Source organism: Mesoplodon bidens, assembly GCF_964165515.1.
Source record: "Mesoplodon bidens genome assembly, chromosome: Y".
Classification (NCBI taxonomy): domain Eukaryota; kingdom Metazoa; phylum Chordata; class Mammalia; order Artiodactyla; family Ziphiidae; genus Mesoplodon; species Mesoplodon bidens.
The window spans coordinates 14,880,593-14,902,754 of NC_138180.1; the positions used below are offsets into that span (position 1 = coordinate 14,880,593).

General features: G+C 34.6%; 1 pseudogene across 1 annotated transcript in view; it reads right to left on the reverse strand.

Moving 5' to 3' along the window:
* LOC308609656 (ubiquitin-like modifier-activating enzyme 1) overlaps positions 1-22,162 on the reverse strand; it is a 44,639-nt pseudogene that overhangs the window by 13,550 nt on the left and 8,927 nt on the right. The window contains exons 2-3 of the transcript in view: positions 19,905-20,079; positions 3,019-3,153 (exon numbers count right to left, since the gene is read on the reverse strand). The product of the transcript in view is annotated as a ubiquitin-like modifier-activating enzyme 1 (transcript). The remainder of the gene's footprint in view (positions 1-3,018; positions 3,154-19,904; positions 20,080-22,162) is intronic.

Below are 22,162 nucleotides of genomic sequence, written 5' to 3' on the forward strand. Positions count from 1 at the left end.
ATATGCTGTTGAACCTATTTATCTCTCTCTCAAATTTTGTAAGTTTTTGATTCAGGTATCTGGAACTTTTTTGTTAGGTGAGCATTTGTTTATAATTCTTGTGTATTTCAACAGATTTACCCTTTTATCAATAATATATTATTAATCTAATATAATAATATAGTAATATATACTGTCCTTTGTCTCATTATTTTTTTATGTAAAATCTTTTTTGTCTGTTGTTAGTATAGTCACTATAACTCTCTTTCGATTTTTCTTGGCATGAGACTTATCTTTGCAACATTTTACTTAAAATCTATTTGTTTCACACTAAGATTTGTCTCTTTAACAACATATACGTGGTCATGTTTTTAAAAAATCCATACTTACAATCTGCTTTTTAATTGGACATCTTCTAGTGTACCACTTTTATGGTTTTTTGTTATTTCTTTTACTATATACATTTTAGAGCCATTTTATTAGTGGTTGCTCTGGAGTTAGGTTGTTATAAAGTAAACTGACAGTTTCTAACAACCTAGTTCACATTAATACCAACTTAATTTCAAAATATGAATTTTTTCTTTTATCTAGTTTATCCTTTTTCTTGTGTTGTTCTTATCATAAACTACATCTTTATACACTTTATACATCAGCACCAATTAATTTTTTTCCTGTGGAGTAATGTTTTAAATCAGGTAAGAGAAAAAATTAACTGCATTAGTTTACTATTGTTACTGAAACACATTTTCAGGAATTCAATTGTTTAAAACTTTACAAATTATTCTCTTAAAATACTACATGTTACAAGTCCCAAATCCATTTTACTGGGCTAAAGTCAATATGTTGGCAGGATTGGGTCCATCTGGAGGCTCTGCTGCGAGAATGTGTTTCCTTGCCCTTTTTTTTTGCTTAGTGGTTGCCAGTATTCCTAGGCTAGTAACCCCTTCTACTACCTTCAAATACATCAGTTCATTATCTACTTCTGTCATCACATTAACTTGTCCTCTGTCACCGACATATCCTTCATTCCTCTTATAAGAAATATTTTGATTAGATCCACCCAAGGTAACCCAAGAAAATTTCCCATCTGAAGACTCTAATATAATCATATATGCAAAGTTTTCTGCATAAAATAACATACATGTCCTGGGGATTAAAATGTGGGCATATTGGGGGACTATTATTCAGACTACAATCATACAAAAAAATCGTTTAAATTATCCTCTGTATTTACCTTTATAATTACTTTTACTGATGTTCTTTCTTTCTCTGGATTTGAGTTATCATCAAAGTGTCTTTCATTTTAGTTTGGACTCTCTCCAAGAATTATCTCATCTTGTAGGGCAGATAGTTAGCAATAAATCCTCTCCGTTTTGTGCTTATCTGGAATTGTCCTAATCCTGTCCTCAGTTTCAAAAGATGGTCTTGCTGCATATAAAATTCTTGGTTGACAGGTTTTTTTTTTTCTATTAGCACTATGAATGTATCGAAGTGTTTTCTGCCCTGCATGTTGTATGATGAGTAGTCTTTTTTTTTTTTTTTGGTTTAATTGAGAATCTCTTACATGCCATGGGTTGCTTCACAGTGCTTTCACAATTCTCTCTTGGTTTTTGGCTTTCAGTAGTTTATGATATATGTTGCTATGGATCTCTGTGAGTTTAACCTGCTTTGAGTTTGTTTAGCTGGGCGAATCTGTATAATGATGTTTTGCATCAAATTTGGGATGTTTCTTGGCATTAATTCTTACAACTTTCTTTCTGCCCCCATAATTATTTTGACAACTCCCCATGTCAAAGTACATTCGAACTGGGTGACGTCCAAATTATGTCAAATATAGCCAGTCTTGCAAACGCAGAATTCCAAGGAACATCTCAGTCACGTCAGATAATGATAAATCTTTGGAGATTAGGTTCTGAAAGAATTCTCACTTTGTTCTTCTCCTTCTGGTGGCTACTCGGATGCAAAAGGAATGCATACTCTTTCAATATGTACTATTATTAAGCTGGAAAAAAGGAGGATGGGATTGTGACCATTTAAAGTCTCTAGAGCTTGCTGATCTTACCAAGATTCAGTCATTTTTCAACACGTAAATACTTCCCTAGTTCCTGTGAAATTATGTCAATTTCCAGAGTTCTGAAAAAGTTGAGTCTGACAACTTTGTAGGTTTGTAATGTAAAGAATTTTTGGAGGGCCTTACACTATCATCTTCTGACATAACTCATTAGCTGTCCTTTCTGAGGAAGAAACAATGATCCTTTCGTTTTCCAGCCCGCAGTTGGCACAAGAGAAGTGTTGGACCCTTCCAGTAATTCTTTCCATGATTATCAGCTGTGTGACCTGAAGACAGGGACCTCACTTCTCTGGGCCATCTATAAAATGAGGATAATGATTGTACCTTTCCCCATTGGTAGAGTTTAAATGACTAAATATGAATAAAGGGCTTAAAAAAGAGTGTGACACACAGTACATACTACCTAATTAACATTAGTAGCTGGAATACTATTAAATTACCTGGTGTATTATGACACCTGATAAAGACTTACATTCACCACACTGTAAAGATCATGTAAGTATTTGCTGTTCTTCTTATCATCACCTTCATACCACCAATGGATGCTGAAAAGAAATTGCCTGTGATCACACAGCTGGGAAAGAACAATGCTGGATTTTTCATTTAGAAACTTTGCAGGTAACTGACATACTGGACCAGAAGGCTTTCCCTTCCTCATATACAGAAGTATGTACTTCTTCGCTAGACACAAGGCTCACAACTCTATAACCCGTTAGGGAAAATTATACATAGTTTATGTACATGAATAAGCAAAGGCCATACTCTTCATGATAGATGTACAACTGTCCTAAATAGAGCCTCTCTAAATTGGGACTATACTCTCCCTCATGAATAACCAATGCATGTAATTTTGCATGATAATATCTGTGTCCCAGCAGCACAACTGTTCTTTCTCCATTCCTGACAAGAAGGACGCCATATGTTCATGAATGGTAGTAAAACTATAGAAAATGAAGTCCTAATGGTACCCTGTTTCTCTCCAGATCCTAGTTGACTATCTCCAGTATCCTTTCTTAGCCTGATTTGAAGACTATCTTTACGAGAAAAGTGATCTCCGATGAATCGAATCTTATTGACACAGATCTCCAAATGCTTGGAGGACCCTATAATGGAACTTGTGTCACAAAAGTCATTCTGGCAAGATCCCAACACTTGTACTAGGACCCTTACTTAAACAATATTCCTCAAATCCTGCCTTGATTAGAAATCTCCAATTTTACCCAAATCCACCTCCCTTTGGAGAACGTTGCAAATACCATGTGCTATCGAAACATGGCCACCAATGACCATCCACCAAATATTCCTAAGCCCTGGCGCAAAATGATATGCCCCCAAAGAGACATCCAAATCCCTCCCCTCAGTCCCTAAACACCACCTCTATAGGTCCCCTCCAGAATAGACATCCCCTAAATGGCACCATGGGCCATAGATGCAAAGACATACCTCAGGGTATACCTGAAGTTTAGATCCTTTCTACAAATGACATGGAGGCTTTTAGACAACTTGAACTCCTCTTGACTCATGAAACACTCTTATTTACCATTGCAACACAAATAATAGGAATAAACATACCCGGGGAGAGAATAGAGTTGCATGCAGAACACTATAAGATGCTGATGAAAGAAATGAAAGATGATACAGATGGAGAGATATGTCATGTCCTTGGGTTGGAAGAATCAACATTGTAAAAATGACTATATTACCCAAATCAATCTACAGATTCAATGCAATGCCTATCAAACTAGCAATCGCATTTTCCCGGGAATCAGAAGAAAATATTGCACAATGTGTATGGAAATAAAAATACACCGAATAACGAAAGCAAACTTGAGAAAGAAAAACGGAGCTGGATGAATCAGGCTCCTGCACTTCAGACTATACTACAAAGTTACAATCCTCAACACAGTATGGTACTGACAGAAAAACAGAAATATACATCAATGTAACAGTATAGAAAGCCCAGAGATAAACCCACTCACATATAGTCATCTTATTTTTGACAAAGCAGGCAAGCATATACAATGGAGATAAGACATCCTCTTCAACAAGTGGTGCTTGGAAAACCGGACGGATACATGTCCAAGAATGAAATTAAAACACTCACTAACACCATACACAAAAATAAACACAAATGGATTAAAGTCCTAAATGTAAAGTCAGACATGACCAAACAATTAGAGGAAAACTTAGGCAGAACACTCTATGACATAAATCACAGCAACATTCTTTTTGACCCACCTCCTAGAGAAATGGAAGTAAAAACAAAAATAAACAAATGGGACCTAGTGAAATTTAAAAGCTTTTGCACAGCAAAGGAAACCATAAACAAGACCAAAAGACAACCCTGAGAATAGGAGAACATATTTGCAAATGAAGCAACTGAAAATGATTAATCTCCAAATTTTACCAACAGATCATGCAGCTCCAAACCAAAAACACAAACAAGAATCCAAAAATGAGCAGAAGATCTAACTATACAGTTCTCCAAGGATGATATACAGATTGCCATAAAACACATGAAAGGTTGCCCAATATCATGAATCATTAAAGAAATGTAAATCAAATCTATAATGAGGTATCACCTCACATTAGTCAGAATGACCATCAACAAAAACGGTACAAACAATAAATTCTGTAGAGGGTGTGAAGAAAAGGGAAACTTCTGGTACTGTTGTTTGAAATGTAAATTGTTACAGTCACTACGGAGAAAAGTATGGAGGTCATAAGAAACTACTACTAGAAATAGCATACGACCCAGCAATCCCACTACTGTGCTTATACCCTGAGAAAACCATAATTCAAAAGGAGTCATGGAACACAAAGCTCATTACAGGTCTATTTACAATAGCCAGGACATGGAAGCAACTTAAGTGTCCATGGACAGAAGAATGGATAAAGAATGTGTGGCATATATATATATATAATGGAATATTACTCAGACATAAATAGAAATGAATTTGAGCTTTTGTGGTTAGTTGGATGGACTTAGAGTCTGCCATATTTTGTGAAGTATTTCAGAAAGAAAAAAGAACAACTGTTTGCTAAGATTTATGTACGAAATCAGAAAAAAAAAGGTTCTTATGAACGTAGGGGCAGGAGAGGAATAAAGATGCAGATGTAGAGAATCGACTTGATAACACTTGCAGGGGCAAGGATAAGCTGGCACGAAGTGAGATAGTCATATAGACGTATATACACTACCAAATGTAAAATGGATAGCTAGTGGAAAGCAGCTGCATAACAGAGGGAGATAAGTTCAGTGCTTTGTGACCACCTAGCCGTGTGAGATAGGGATGGTGTGAGGAAAATGCAATAGGGAGTGGGTAAGGTAATATATGTGTATCTATAGCTGATTCACTTTGTTATACAGCAGAACCTAATGCAATATTCTAAAGCAATTATACTCCGATATAGGTGTTAAAAAAAAGGAATATGCTGTCTATAAGAGCCATTTTAACTTTAAGGACACACATAAGCTAAAGGTGTGGGAATACAAACTGATAGTGCAAACACTTTCCAAACAAGAGCAGGACTGGCTCTCCCAATCTCATGTAATACAGACTTTCAGTCACAGTAGTTCAGAAGTGATAAATAAGGTCAGTATAAAATAATAACGGATCAATTTATCAAGAGGTTATAATAATTGGAAATATATAGGTACTGAATGTTGCATGATTAAACAAATATTTAAATCAACCATTAAGAGATCTGATAAGAGAAACCAACAGTAAAAATAATAATACTAAGGAACTATATTATCCCACTTTCTACCTTAGAAAATTAATAAAGACTCAGAAGGTACCTAATAAACTTATAGAGAATTTCCATTCATCAGAACCAGAATCCACATGCTTTTTAAGTGCTGATGGAACATTCCCCCTGATAGTGAATGCCTTGGCACATAAAGCAAGCCTTAACAAATTTAAGAAGATCAAAACCACATTGAGCTTCCTGTTTTATCATAACGTTATGAAGCTAGAAATCCGTAACAAGAGAAAAAGTGAAAAATTCCTAATATGTAAAATTATACAGCACACACTGGAAAAATCTATGGGTCAAGGAAGAAGTCAAAAGGGAAATCTGAAACTACCTTCACATAAACAAAAATGACAACATACCAAAACTTTGGGGATGTAGCATAATCAATCTAAGGAGTGAATTTTTAGCATTCATAACTTCTTTTATTAAGAGAAAAGAATGATCTTAAATAAACGACTTATCCTTATACATGAAGGCCTAGGAAAAAGGAACAAATTAATTTCCAAGAATAAAAAGAAGAAATATGAAAGTTTCAAATGGAAATGAATAAAACAATAATCATATAATTATTTAAAAACTGAATCTAAGAGCTGGTATTTGTAAAGCATAATAAAATTGACAAAGCTTTAGCTAGACTAATGAAGAGAAAAAAGAACTTAATAAAGAAAACTTTAATTGAAAGAGGAGAAATTGTGATTGACACCATAGCATACAAATCATAATAAAGAAAGCTAAAAAACAGGGTCACACAAATGCATTAATCTCCACTAACTCCAATGTACCATGTTGCAAGACCATCATGAAGAAGACAAAAAAAAACAAAAAAAACAAAGTATGTCTTGATCATACAAATGATGAATTAGAAAATTGATTCAGTATTCAAAACTCTCCAAACAAAGAGAAGTCGAGGATCAGATCGTTTCATGGGTGAATTCTACTGAACATTTAATGAAGATTTATTGCCAGGCCTTCCCAACCCTACCAAATAACTAAAAAAGAGGAAATATTTCCAAACTCATTTTATAAAACCAGCATTTATCTGATTAACAAAGCCAGATAAAGATATAACAAGGGAATCACAAAACAAAACAAACAAAAAACGCAGAACTTACAGGCCAATATACTTGTACATATTGATCGAAAAATTCTCAAGAAAATTCTAGCAAACCAAATTCAATAGCACACTAAAAGGATCAACATGATAAGGTGGGATACCTCCTGGGGATGTAAGGGTAGTTAACATTTTTAAATCAATGCTTTTAATTAACCACATGAATAACATGCGGAAGAAATGTTTGAAAGTATTTTTTAGACTTTCTTGAATAAAGCTCTTAACTAACTGTGTAGCGAAGAAACATTTTAAATGTAAAAAGGTCATATATTAACAAGCCCACAGCTAACATCATATTCATGGTGAAAAGCTGAAAACTTTTCCTCTCAGACAGGAACAAATAAAAAATGCCCACTATCACCACTCCTATTCCACATAATATTAGAATACATAGCCAGAAGCATTAGGCAAGAAAAAGAAAAGAAAGGGATCAAAAGTGGAAAGGAAGAAGTAAAAAATGCCTCTGTTGGAAGATAAAATATGATGTATGAAGGAAATCCTAAAGTCTCCACCAAAAACCGCATGAAATTGTTAGAACTAATAAACAAATTCAGTAATGTTGTTGGCTGTGAAACAAAAATACCAAATTAGTTGCATGTGTATACACTAACAAGAAAATAGCTGACACAAAAATAAAGAAAACACTTCCATTAACGGCAGTACCAAAAACAATAAAATGTTAGGACTACATTTAAGCAAGGAGGCAAAAACAACTGTACACCTAAAAATATGACATTTACAAAAACTGAAGAAGACACAAGTGAATAGAAACTTATCCCATGTTTCTGAATTGAAAGAATGAATACTGTTCAAATGTTCACGCTACCTAAAGCCATCTATAGTTTCAATTGAAACCCAATAAATTTTCAATGGCAATTTTCCTAGAAATAGAATAATAATCCTAAAAATTGTACAAAACAACAAAGGACCCTGAAAATAGCCAAAACAATTTTCAGCAAGATAAACAAAGCTGGTTGCAACTCACTTTCTGGTTTCAAACTATTATACAAAGTTATGGTAATCAAAATAGTGTGAAGTTAGCATAAAAAAGACAATAGACCAATAGAATAGGACTGACAGCCCAGAAATAAACTCAGCCATGTCCAGTCAAGTAACATTTGACAAGGACGACAAGAATAAACAATGGAGTAAAAATAGACTTTACACTGAGTGTTGTTGGAAAAACGGGATATCCACACGGAAAACAATAAAATTGAACATGCATCTTAGACGATTCAAAAATTAACACAACATGAACAGAAATCACAACATGCCTAGAATTAAACAGAAAAAAAAATCTCCAAGGCATTTGTCTCAGCAATGATTCTTTTGGGTATGATACCAAAAGTAGAAGGAACAAAAGGAAAATTCAACATGTGTGACAACATCAAATTTAAAAGCCTCTGCACAAAAAGAAACTTGAACAGAGTGAAGAGGCATTGAACAGGAGGCATAAGAATTCTCCTATGGAATGGGAGAAAAGATTTGCCAACAACATGCCTGCTACGGGACTAATGTCCAAACATAAAAGGATTCAATTAAAAAAAAGTTGAATAATCTAATTAAAACGTGGGCTGAACACCTTAGCAGATATACTACCTTCATAGGAGACCTACAAGTGACCAAGAGACACATGAACATTTGCTCAACATCTGTAATAGTAAGAGAAATGCAAAATAAAACCACAAAGGGATGTCAACTCACACATTTCCTAGTGGTTATTATGAAAAAGAAAAGACAGAAAAGTGTAGTCAAGCATGTAGAAAACTGGGAAAACTTACAGACTGTTGGTGGGAATATACCTTAGTACAACCACTACATAAAATAATTAGGATGTTCCTCAAAGTACTAAAAATAATACCACCATATAACCTAGCAATTCCATTTCTGAATATACATATTTGAAGGAAATGAAATCAGTTACTTTACTGAGATATTTGAACTCCCATGTTCACTGTATTAATATTTACCAAAATATGCAAGGCATAGACACTAACTGTTTATCAATGAATAAACGGATTAAGAACTGTATATATTACCACAATGGATATTATACAGCCATATAAAGAAAATCCTGCAATTTGTGACCACATGAAATCAACTTGTGGGCATTATGCTTAGTGAAACAATCAGAGACATAAAGACAAACTGTGTGGTCCCACTTATTTATTAAATCTAAACAGCAGAGGTCATCAAAACAGAGAGTTGATATGTATTTAATAGGTGTGGGTTTGGGAAAAATAAGGAGATGAGAGTCAAAGAGTACAAATGTCCTGGTATAAAATATGTAGATTCTTGGGATCTAAGTTACAGCATAGTGACTTAGTTACCAACACCTTATTGCATATTTCAAGGTTACAAGGAAAGGAGATCTTAAATGTTCTTACAGCACACACACAAAAATGGTAACTATGTGAGGTGATAGAAGTATTAACTAACATTATTATCACATTATTTCACAACATAGATGTAAGTCTAATCATCATGCTGTGTACCTTATAATTACCAAGGTTATATGTCAATTTTATCTCAATAATGTTGGGGAAAATGTATTAAAGATAGGACCTAAATGTTTCAAAGCCTTTGAGTAAAGATAAGGAACAAACTTCTCAAGATTGGCCTTGGCAATAATTTCTTGACAATGACAGCAGGAGAGAAGGCAACAAAATCAAAAGTTAAGTGAAGTGAAATTGACCTGAAACATTCCTACATAATAAAGGAAACAATCAACAGAATTAACAGGCAATCTATAGAATAGTATAAAATATTTACAAACACGTACCTTAGAAGTGGCTAATATCCAACATACATAAGGAAAGTGCAAAACCTCAGTAGTGGGATATCACCTCATATCTGTTAGATTGGCTATTATCAAAAAAGAGAAGACAGCAGGCATGACCAAAGGGAACCACCTTACACTCTTGTTGGGAATGCTGTTTGGTGTAGCCACTCTAGAAAAGAGTTTGGAGGTTCCTCATAAAACCAAAAATTAGAACTACCAAATCATCCAGAACAAAATCTTTGGTTATTTATAAAATGGAAGGAAAAATGCTGACTCTAAGAAACACCTGAATACCATGTACACTGCACCATCATTCTCAAATGCCATACCAGGATAACTACACACTTAGCCTGAATAGATGGATAAAGGAAATGTGCCCCAGCAAGTTATTTTGTGTGGCAGGAAAAAAAAGTGGCACAATAAAAATATATTCAGGCATACTAGAAATAAAATGGTGCCTTTGTAACAAAATGGGTGCACCTTAAGGGCACTATGTTAAGTCAACATCTCTAATAGTAAGAGATGTTGAGAAGAAGTATGATGAAAGAAGAAGTAAGAAGTACTTAAGAAGTAAATCAGACAAATAAAAACAAAAATGGTGTAATCTCACTTATAGGAAAAAAAATTAATCTTCGTTGCAGGTTTTTCTCCTTCATCACTTTAAATATATCCTGACAGTCCCTTCTGGCTTGGAGAATTTAACAACTGTCCTTCACAATCTCTTCCAAAATATAGCAGAGGGAGGAAGACTCCAAAACTAATTCTATGGCGCCACAATCACCCTGATACCAAAACCAGGCAATGATATAATAAAAAAAAGAAAACTACAGGCCAATATCACTGATGAATATAGATGCAAAAATCCTCAACAAAATGGTAGCAAACAGAAGCCAACAGCACATTAAAAGGATAATACACCATGATCAAGTGGAGTTTATTCCAAGAATACAAGGATTCTTCAATATATGCAAATCAATCAACGTGATACTTCATATTAACCAATTGAAGGAGAAAAACAATATGATCATCTCAATGGATGCAGGGAAACTTTCGAAAAAATTCAAACCCAATATATGATAAAAACTCTCCACATAGTAAGCATAGAGGGGAGTTTCCTCAACATAATAAAGGCCATATATGACAAACCCACAGCAAACATCATCCTCAATGGTGAAAAACCGAAAGTATTTTCATTAAGATCAGGAACAAGACAAGGCTGTCCACCCTCACAGCTCTTTCTCCACATAGATTTGGGCGTTTCAGACGCAGCAATCAGAGAAGAAAAGGAAATAAAAGGAATCCAAATCAGAAAAGAAGAAGTAAAGCTGTCACTCTTTGCAGATGACTTGATACTACACATAGAGTATCCTAAGGATGCTACCAGAAGATGAATAGAGCTAACCGATAAATTTGGTAAAGTAGCACAATAAAAAATTAATGCACAGAAACCTCTGGGATTCCAATAGGTTAATGATGGAAAATCTGAAAGAGAAATTAAGGAAACACTCTCATTTACCATTGCAACAAATAGAATAGAAAGAAACATACCCAGGTAGACAAAAGACCTGTATGCAGAAACCTATAAGATGCTGATGAAAGAAATGAAGGAGGATACAAATAGATGGAGATATATACCATGTTCTTGGGTTTGAAGAATCAACATAGTGAAAATGACTGTATGACATAACGCAATCTACAGAGTCAATGCAATCCCTATCAAAATACCAATGGCATTTTCGAGGGAACTAGAAGAAAAAAATTCACAGCGTGTATGGAAAAAAAAAAAAAAAAACATGCCGAATAGCCAAAACAATCTTGAGAAAGAAAAACAGAGCTGGATGAATCGGGCTCCAGGACTTCAGACTATACTAAAAGCTACAGTAATCAAGACAGTATGGTACTGGCACAAAAACAGAAATATAGATCAATGGAGCACGGTAGAAAGCCCAGGGGTAAACCCACAGATATATGGTCACCTTATTTTTGATAAAGGAGGGAAGAATATACAATGGAGATAAGACATCCTCTTCAACAAGTGGTGCTGGGAAAACTGAATGGCTACATGTACAAGAATGAAATTAGAACACTCCCTAACGCCATACACAAAAATAAACACAAATCGATTAAAGGACTAAATGTAAGGTGAGACACTATCAAACACTTAGAGGAAAACATAGGCAGAACACTCTATGACATAAATAACAGCAAGATTCTTTTTGACCCACTTCCTAGAAAAATGGAAATAAAAACAAAATTAAAGTAATGGGACATAGTGAAACAAAAATTTTTCACAGGAAAGGAAACTATAAAGAACACGAAACGACAACCCTCAGAATGGGAGAAAATATTTGCAAATGAAGCAACTGAAATAGGATTAATCTCCAAAATTTACCCACAGCTCATGCAGCTGTAAACCAAAAAACACAAACCATCCAAAAATGGGCAGAAGACCTAAATAGACATTTCTCCAAAGATGATACCCAGATTGCAATAAAACACATGAAAGTTGGCTCAACCTTTCATGTTGAGCATGAATCATTATAGAAATATAAATCAAATCTACAATGAGGTATCACCTCACACTAGTCAGAGGAGCCGTCATCAAAAAATCAATATACTATACATTCTTGAGAGAGTGTAGGGAATAGGAAACCCTCCAGCACTGTTAATGGGAATGTAAATTGTTACAGTCACTATAGAGAACAGTATGGTGGTCATTAAGAAACTAAAACTAGAACTAATATATGACCCCACAATCCCACAACTGTGCATATACCCTGAGAAAACCATAATTCAAAAAGAGTCATGGACCACACAGTTCATTACAGGTGTAATTACAATAGCCAGGACAGGGAAAAAGCTAAGTGTCAATCGACACATGAATGAATAAAGAAGGTGTGGCATATATATATATACAATGGAATATTACTCAGAGATAAAGAGAAATTAAATTGAGCTATTTGCAGTTAGGTGGATAGACTTAGAGTCTGTCATACTGTGTGAAGTCAGAAAGAGAAAAAGAAAAACACTTTGCTATCACATATATATGGAATCTAAAAAAAAGGTTCTGATGAAGGTAGGAACAGCACAGGAAAAAAGATGCAGATGTAGAGAATAGACTTGAGAACATGTGGAGTGGAAAGGGTAAGCTGGCATGAAGTGAGAGAGTCGTATGTACATATATACACTACGAAATGTAAAATAGATAGCTAGTGGAAAGCAGCTGCATAGCACAGGGAGATACGTTCAGTGCTTTGTGACCACCAAGCTTGGTGGGATAGGGAGTGTTGGAGGGAGATGCAAGAGGGAGTGGATATGGGAATATATGTATACCTATAGCTGATTCATTTTGTTATACAGCAGACACTAACACAACATTGTAAAACAATTAAATTACCATATAAATGATAAAAAAAACAATATGTTGTCTACAAGAGCAATTTTAACTTTAAGGACACACATAAGCTGAAGGTGAGGGAATAGAAACTGATAGTCGAAACAGTTTCCAAACAAGAGCTGGACTGGCTCCCCCAATCTCAGGTAATACAGACTTTCAGTCAAAATAGTTCACAATTGATAAAGAAGGTCAGTATACAATGATAATAGATCAATTTAACAAGAGATTATAATAATTGTAAATATATATGTACTGAACATTGCAGGATTAAACAAATATATAAATTACCCATCAACAGATCTGATAGGAGAAATCAACAGTAAAACTAATAATGGTAAGGGACTATATTATCTCACTTTATACCTTAGGATATTGATAAAGACACTGAATGTACCCAATAAAATTATATAGAAGTTCCATCCAACAGAATCAGATTCCACATTATTCTTAAGTTCAGATAGAGCATTCCCTAGGATAGATGCTGTCGTGGAATATAAAGCAAGCGTTAACAAATTTAAGAAGATCAAAACCACATTAAGCAACATTTTTGATCATAATGTTATGAAGCTAGAAATCAATAACAATAGAAAAAGTGAAAAAAAAACCTAATATGTAGAATTATACAGCACACACTGGAAAAATCTATGGGTCAGGAAAGAACTCAAAAGGGAAACTTGAAACTACCTTCAGATAAACAAAAATTACAATATACCCATACTTTGGGAATGTAGAAAAATCAGTCTAAAGAATGAATTATTTTTAGCAATCATAAATTCTTATATTAAGAGAAAGGAATGATTTAAATAAACAACTTAAACTTATGCCTGAAGGATTAGGAAAAATGAACAAATTAAGCATGAGTAATAAAAGGAAAACATAAGAAAGATTCAAATGGAAATGAATAAAATGAATATCAGATAATTAGGAGAAAATGAATGCAAGTGATGGCATTTGGAAAGGATAATAAAATTGACAAGCTTTAGCTAGACTAACAAAGAGCAAAAAAGAGCTTAATAAATAAAACTTTAACTGAAAGAGGAGAAATTGCCACTGACATCATAGCATACAAATCATTATAAAGGATGATAAAAAACCGGGTCACACAAATGGATAAATCTCCAACAACTCCTATATAAAATGAAGCAAGACAATCATGAAGAAGCAAAAAACAAACAAACAAAAAATATCTTGATCATACAAATAATGACTTAGAAAATTGAAGCAGTATTCAAAACTCTCCCAACAAAGATAAGCACAGGATCAGTTAGTTTCACTGGTGAATTCTACTGAACATTTAATGAAGATTTATTGCCAGTCCTTCCCAAACTCTCCCAAATCACTACAAAAGAGGATCCATTTCCAAACTCATTTTACATAACCAACATTTTCCTGAATAACAAAGCCAGATAAGGAAATAACAAGGGAAAAGAGAAAACAAAAGAAAACAAAACAAACATACAAACAAACAAGTGAAAACCACAGAACATACAGGCTAATATCCTTTTATATATAGATGCAAAAATTCTCAGCAAAATTCTAGCAAACCTAATTCAATAGCACAATAAAATGTTCAACATGATAAGGTGGGATAATTCCTGGGGATGCAAGGGCAGTTAATGTTTTTAAATCAATAAATTTAATTTATGACACGAATAGCATGCAGAAGATATGTTTGAAAGAATTTTCTAAATTTTCTTGATTAAAGCTTTCAACTACCTGGGGAGAGAAGAAACATTTTAAATGTAATAAAGGTCATATATTATCAAGGTCCCAGCTAACATCATATTCATGGTGTAACGCTGAAAACCTTTCCTCTAAGACAGGAACAAATAAAAAATGCCCACTATCACCACCCCTATTCAACATAATACTAGAAACACTAGTCAGAACCTTTAGGCAAGCAAAAGAAATAAAAGGGATCAAAAGTGGAATGGAAGAATTAGAAATGTCTCTGTTTGAAGATGATATATTACGTATGCAGGAAATCTTAAGACTACACCAAAAACCCCGTGAAACTGTTAGAACTAATAAATGAATTCAGTAATGTTTTTGGATATGAAATAAAAATACAAAATTAGCTGCATTTCTATACACTAACTAGAAAATAGCTGACAGAAAAATAAAGAAAACACTTCCATTTACAGCAGCACCAAAAACAATAAAATCTTAGGAATACATTTAAGCAAGAAGACAAAAACATGTGTACACCTAAAAATATGATATTCACAAAAAGTGAAGAAGAAACAAGTAAATAGAAAGCTATCCCATATTTCTAAATTGAAAGAATGTATACTGTTAAAATGTTCATGCTACCTCAAGCTGTCTATAGTTTCAATGGAATCCCAATCAACTTTTCAATGGCAATTTTCCTAGAATAGAATAACAGTCCTAAAAATTGTACAAAACAAGAAAGGACCCTGAAAATAGACAAAGCAATTTCCAGCAAGATAAACAAAGCTGGATGAAACTCACTTCGTGGTTTCAAACCATAATACAAAGTTACGGAAATCAAAATAGTGTGAGACTAGCATAAAAACAGACAATAGACCAATAGAATAGGACTGAGAGCACAGAAATAAACTCAGCCATGTCCAGTCAACTAACATTTGACAAGGATGACAAGAATAAATAATGGAGTAAAAATAGGCTTTACACTGAGTGGTGTTGGAAAAACTGGATATCCACATGGAAAACAATAAAATTGAACATGCATCTTAGACGATTCAAAAATTAAAACAACATGAGCAGAAATCACAAAATCCCTAGAATTAAACAGAAAAAAAATCTCCAAGACATTTGTCTCAGCAATGATTCTTTTGGATATGATACCAAAAGTAGAAGGAACTAAAAGAAAATTCAACATGTGTGAAAACATTAAATTTAAAAGCCTCTGCACTAAAAGAAACTTGAACAGTGAAGAGGCACTGAACAGGAGACATAGGAATTGTCCTGTGAAATGGGAGAAAATATTTGCCAACAGCATGCAAGCTACAGGAGAATGTAGAAACATAAACACTCTCAGTTAAAAAAAAGCGAAAAATCTAATTAAAACGTGGACTGAAGATGTTAGCAGATATATTCCCCCCACAGGAGACATACAAATGACCAAGCAACACATGAATATTGGCTCAATATCTGTAATAGTAAGAGAAATGCAAAATAAAACCACAATGGGATATCAACTCACACATTTCCTGGTGGTTTTTATGAAAAGGAAAAGAGAGAAAAGTGTAGTCAAACATGTAAAACACAGGGAACACTTACAGACTTTTGGTGGGAATGTAACTTAGTACAACCACTATGGAAAATGATACGGATGTTCCTCAAAATACTAAAAATAATACCACCATATAACCTAGCAATTCCATTTCTGAATACACATATTTGAAGGAAATGAAATCAGTTAACTTACAGAGATATTTGCACTCCCATGTTCACTGTATAAATATTTATCTAAAATGTGTAAGGCATTGTCACTAACTGTTTATCAATGATAAAAAGGCTTAAGAAATGTATGTTACAACAATGGGTATTATACAGTCATATAAAGAAATTCCCGCAATTTGTGACCACATGAAATCAACTTGCAGGCATTATGCTTAGTGAAACAATCAGACATTAAGACAAACTGTGTGGTCCCACTTATTTATGAAATCTAAATGGTGAGTTCATCACAAAGAGAGTTTATACATATTTAATAGGTGTGAGGTGGGGAGAAACAGGGAGATGATTGTCAAAGAGCACAAATTTCCTGTTATAAAATGTGTAAATTCTTGGGATCCAAATTAAAGGATAGTGACTTAGTTACCAATACTTTATTGCATGTTTAAAAGTTACTGGGAATGTATATCTTCAGTTTTCTTACAGAACACACACACAATTGGTAACCATGTGAGGTGATAGAAGTATTAACTAACATTATTATCATATTATTTCTCAACATAGATGTAAATCTCATCATCATGCTGTGTACCATAAAACTACCAACGTTATATGTCAATTATATCTCAAAAGTGTTGGGGAAATTGCTTTAAAGATAAGACCAAAAAGTTTCAAATCCATTGAGAAAAGATAAGGAACAAACTTCTCGAGATTGGCCTTGGCAATAATTCCTTGGCTATGACAGCAGTAGAGCAGGCAACAAAACCAAAGTTAAGTGAATTGAAATTGAACTGAAACATTCCTATATAATAAAGGAAACAATCAATAGAATTAAGAGGCAATCTACAGAATAGCATACAATATTAGAAACAAATACCTGATAAGTGGTTAATGACGAACATATATTAGGAAAGTGCTAAACCTCTGTAGTGGATTATCACCTCATATCTATTAGATTGTCTATTATCAAAGAAGAGAAGATAGCAGGCATGACAAAAGGGAACCCTCCTACATTATTGTTAGGAATGCTGAATGGTATAGCCGCTCTAGAAACCAGTTTGAAGATTCCTCAAAAAGCTAAAAATTAGAACTACTAAATCATCCAGAAAAAAAACTCTTTGGGTATTTTTATAAAGAAAAGAAACACACAAAATCATAAAGACACCTGCATCCCATGTACACTGCACCATCATTCTCAAATGCCATAACAGGAAACAACAAACTTGGGCTAAATAGATGGGTAAAGAAAATGTGGCACAGAAAAGTATTTTGTGTGGCAGGAAAAAAATGTGTCACAATAAAAATATACTCAGGCATAGTAGAAGGAAAATGCTGCCTTTTGTAACAAAATGGCTGCACCTTGAGAGCACTATGTTAAATCAACATCTCTAATAGTAAGAGATTTTGAGAAGAAGTATGACGAAGAAAGAAGCACTTAAGAAGTAAGTCAGACATATAAAAACAAACATAGTGTGATCTCACATATTTAAAAAAAAATATCTTCGTTGCAGGTTTTTCTCCTTCATCACTTAAGATGTCCTGCCAGTCCTTCCTGGCTTGGAGTGTTTAACACCTGTCCTTCTAAAACTCTTCCAAAATGTAGCAGAGGGAGGAAAAATCAAAAACTAATTCTATGGAGACACCATCACTAATACCAAAAGCAGACAAAATATCAAAAAAATAAATGAATAAATAAAACTGCAGGCCAATATTACTGATGAATATAGATACAAAAATTCTCAACAAAATAGTAGCAAACAGAATCCAACAGCATATTAAAAGGAAAATACACCATGATCAAGTGGGATTTATTCCAGGAATACAAGGATTCTCCAATATATGCAAAGCAACCAATGTCATACACCATATTAACAAATTGAAGTAGAAAACACATATGATCATCTCAATAGATGCAGAGAAAGCTTTCGAAAAAAATCAACACCAGTTTATGATAAAAACCCTCCACATAGTAGGCATAGAGGGAAGATTCCTGAACATAATAAAGGACTTATATGACAAACCCACAGCAAACATCGTCCTCAATGGTGAACAACTGAAAGTATTTTCACTAAGATCAGGAACAAGGCAAGGTTGCCCACCCTCTCAACTCTTATTCAACATAGTTTTGGATGTCTCAGCCACAGCAATCCGAGAAGACAAGGAAATAAAAGGAATCCAAATTGGAAAAGAAGAATTAAAGTTGTCACTCTTTTTTTTTTAATTAACTATACAGCAGCTTTAATAGGGTAACAGTCCAGAGAAAAATGTTACATTAGGCACTTGACATCTCATATAAATTTTTTTCTTAAAACTAAAAGGTTTCATTTTAACAGATAAATTTCAATGTACTTTTTAAAACTGATTGTTAATTAAAGCCTAAGCAATTATAAAGATAATACACAATGATATTCAACCAGAGGTTAATTTTCTGGTCATACTGACATGTTAAAGTACTTTTCTTAAAATTTAATTTACCTGAGACTGAGTTCTCAGGTATCTTTTTGGTTAAAAATATTTGATAAGATAGGTGATAATTGGACTATTTTTATATTGACAACTGAAATAAAGCTATATACTGTCAGTCAGTGTTTAGGGACCCAGAACCAACTTGTCAAAAAAGTACATTTTATACCCATAATATCATCATTTTCACATGATTATCCTTTCAAGTTATCATAATCTGTTACTGGCTTCTTGTCTAAGAATTTACAGGCCTAAGGTGAGGCTGTCAGGTAAATGACTGGCATATACAAATCAAAGACTGTGTTCAGGACAAGAGAGCCACACCCAGTGCCTGATGGACAGGATTCACCCATTAACCCGTCACTTTGGAGTCTGCCTAACAGGAGCAAGTCCTCCGAGTTCTGACAGCCACATACGGACAAGAAAGGCTGCTGAAACTTATTTAATTAGACTTAGAGGTACTACTGCTGTTAGGAGTCTGTTTATAAAGATTTTTAATCATACGTTATAATTTTTTTTCAAGTAAAAAACTTGGTTCCAACTGTTACAGGCATAAAAGTATTTCCCCTGGGATTTCCTCCACGTCGAGAAGGTACCCATATATTTTTAAATAGTCTTCCTAACTTTGGGAAAACGTTGCCCTCCCTCCAACACCCCCCCCACATGAACATAACCAAATCAGTTGTAATAAAGTACAGCACACAGAAATTACTATCGGCCTCCTATGAGGACACTGAATGCCATCCATCCCACAGGTTCACTCAACAATCTGCATGTGTTCCTGAGGAGAAATCCATCGAGTCCCTTTGCTGTTGTGACATCTCCAAAGTCAGCTTTTCCCGTATCAATCGTTCTGGACTTCACCCACCATGCTCATCTCATTTGGATTTCAATGCTTCCTCCCATTCAACAGCCGATTCAGAGTTCTTGGGAATTGCTGGAAATATTGATTGCATTTTACTTCGAAAGTCTTTTATACTGTGAACTCCTAAAGCCTTCCAGACTGCGAAGCTGATCACACCAACCCCACACCAGGCGTAAAGTGAGCCCCACCCCAGGGCTCGCAAGGCAAGGGAAGACCCGCTCTCCGGTAAGGCAGCCGTGGCCACAGTTCCCTGCGAATGTTGGAGGGTCTCCTGCAGAGGCGGGGGGCTGTTGTGGCTCACCATAGGGACAAGGACACTGCCAGTAGAAGTTCTGGGAGGTACTCTAAAGTTGTCACTCTTTGCAGATGACCTGATACTACACAGAGAGAATCCTAAAGATGTTACCAGAAAATGCCTAGCGCTAATCAATGATTTTGGGAAAGTAGCAGGATACAAATTTAATGCACAGAAATCTCTGGGATTCCTATAGGCTAATGATGAAAAATCTGAAAGAGAAATTAAGGAAACACTCTCATTTACCATTGCAACAAATAGAATAGGAACGAATATACCAAGGTAGACAGAAGACCTGTATGCAGAAACCTATAAGACGCTGATGAAAGAAATGAAAGAGGATACAAAGAGATGGAGAGATATATTATGTTCTTGGGTTGTAGGAATCCACATAGTGAAAATGACTATATGACCTAACGCAATCTACAGAGTCAATGCAATCATTATCAAATTACCAATGGCATATTCCAGGGAACTAGGAGAAAAATTACACAGTGTGTATGGAAACAAAAAAAGACACTCAATACCAAAAGAACTCTTGAGAAAGAAAAACGCAGCTGGATGAATCAGGCTCCAGGATTTCAGACTATACTACAAATCTACAATAATCAAGATAGTATGATACTGGCACAAAAACCGAAATATAGATCAACGGAACAGGATAGAAAGCCCAGAGGTAAACCCATGCACATATGGTCACCTACTTTTTGATAAAGCTTGCAAGAATATACAATGGAGATAATACATCCTATTCAACAAGATGTGCTAGGAAAACTGAACAGCTACATGTACAAGAATGAAATCAGAACACTCCCTAACACCATACACAAAAATAAACACAAATGGATTAGAGTCCTAAAAGTAAGTTTCCACACTATCATACACTTAGAGGAACACATAGGCAGAACACTCTATGACATAAATCACGGCAAGATTCTTTTTGACCCACTTCCTAAAGAAATGGAAATAAAAACAAAATTAAACAAATGGGAACTAATGAAACTTAAAACATTTTTCACAACAAAGGGAACCACAAACAAGACCAAATGACAACCCTCAGAATCAGAAAATATTTGCAAATGAAGCAACTGACAAACGATTAATCTTCAAAATTTACCAGCAGCTCATGCAGCTCTAAACCAAAAAATACAAACAACAATCCAAAAGTGGGCAGAAGACCTAAATAGACATTTCTCCAAAGATGATACACAGATTGCAATAAAACACATAGAAGTTTGCTCAATATCATGAATCATTAAAGAAATATAAATCAAACTACAATGAGGTGTCACCTCACACTAGTCAGAATAGCCATCAAATTCAAAATTCTACAAACTCTAAATTCTGAAGTGGTGTATGGAAAACAGTACCCTCTTGCACTGTTAGTGGGAATGTAAATTGTTACAGCCACTATGGTGAACAATATGGAGGTCATTAAGAACCTAAAACCTGAACTAATATATGACCCCACAATCCCGCTTCTTTGTATATACCCCGAGAAAAGCATAATTCCAAAAGGGTCATGGACCACAAAGTTCATTACAGGTGTAATTACAATAGCCAGGACAGGTAAACACCTAAGTATCAATTGACAGAAGAATGGATAAAGAAGGTGTGTCATATATATACAATGGAATATCACTGAGCCATAAATAGAAATAAAAATTGAGCTATTTGCAGTTAGGTGGATAGACTTAGAGTCTGTCATACTGTGTGAAATGAGTCAGAAAGAAACAAAAGACAAACTTTTTGCTAATATATATATATATATATGGAATTAAAAAAACATTCTGATGAATGTAGGTGTAGGACAGCAATAAAGATGTTGATATAGAGAATTGATTTGAGAATATAGTGAGTGGAAAGGGTAAGCTGGCATGAAGTTAGAGAGTCGTCTGTACATATATACACTACGAAATGTAAAATAGATAGCTAGTGGAAAGCAGCTGCATAGCACAGGGAGGTACGTTCAGTGCTTTGTGACCACCTAGCTTGGTGGGATAGGGAGGGTGGGAGGGAGATGCAAGAGGGAGTGGATATGGAAATATACCTATAGCTG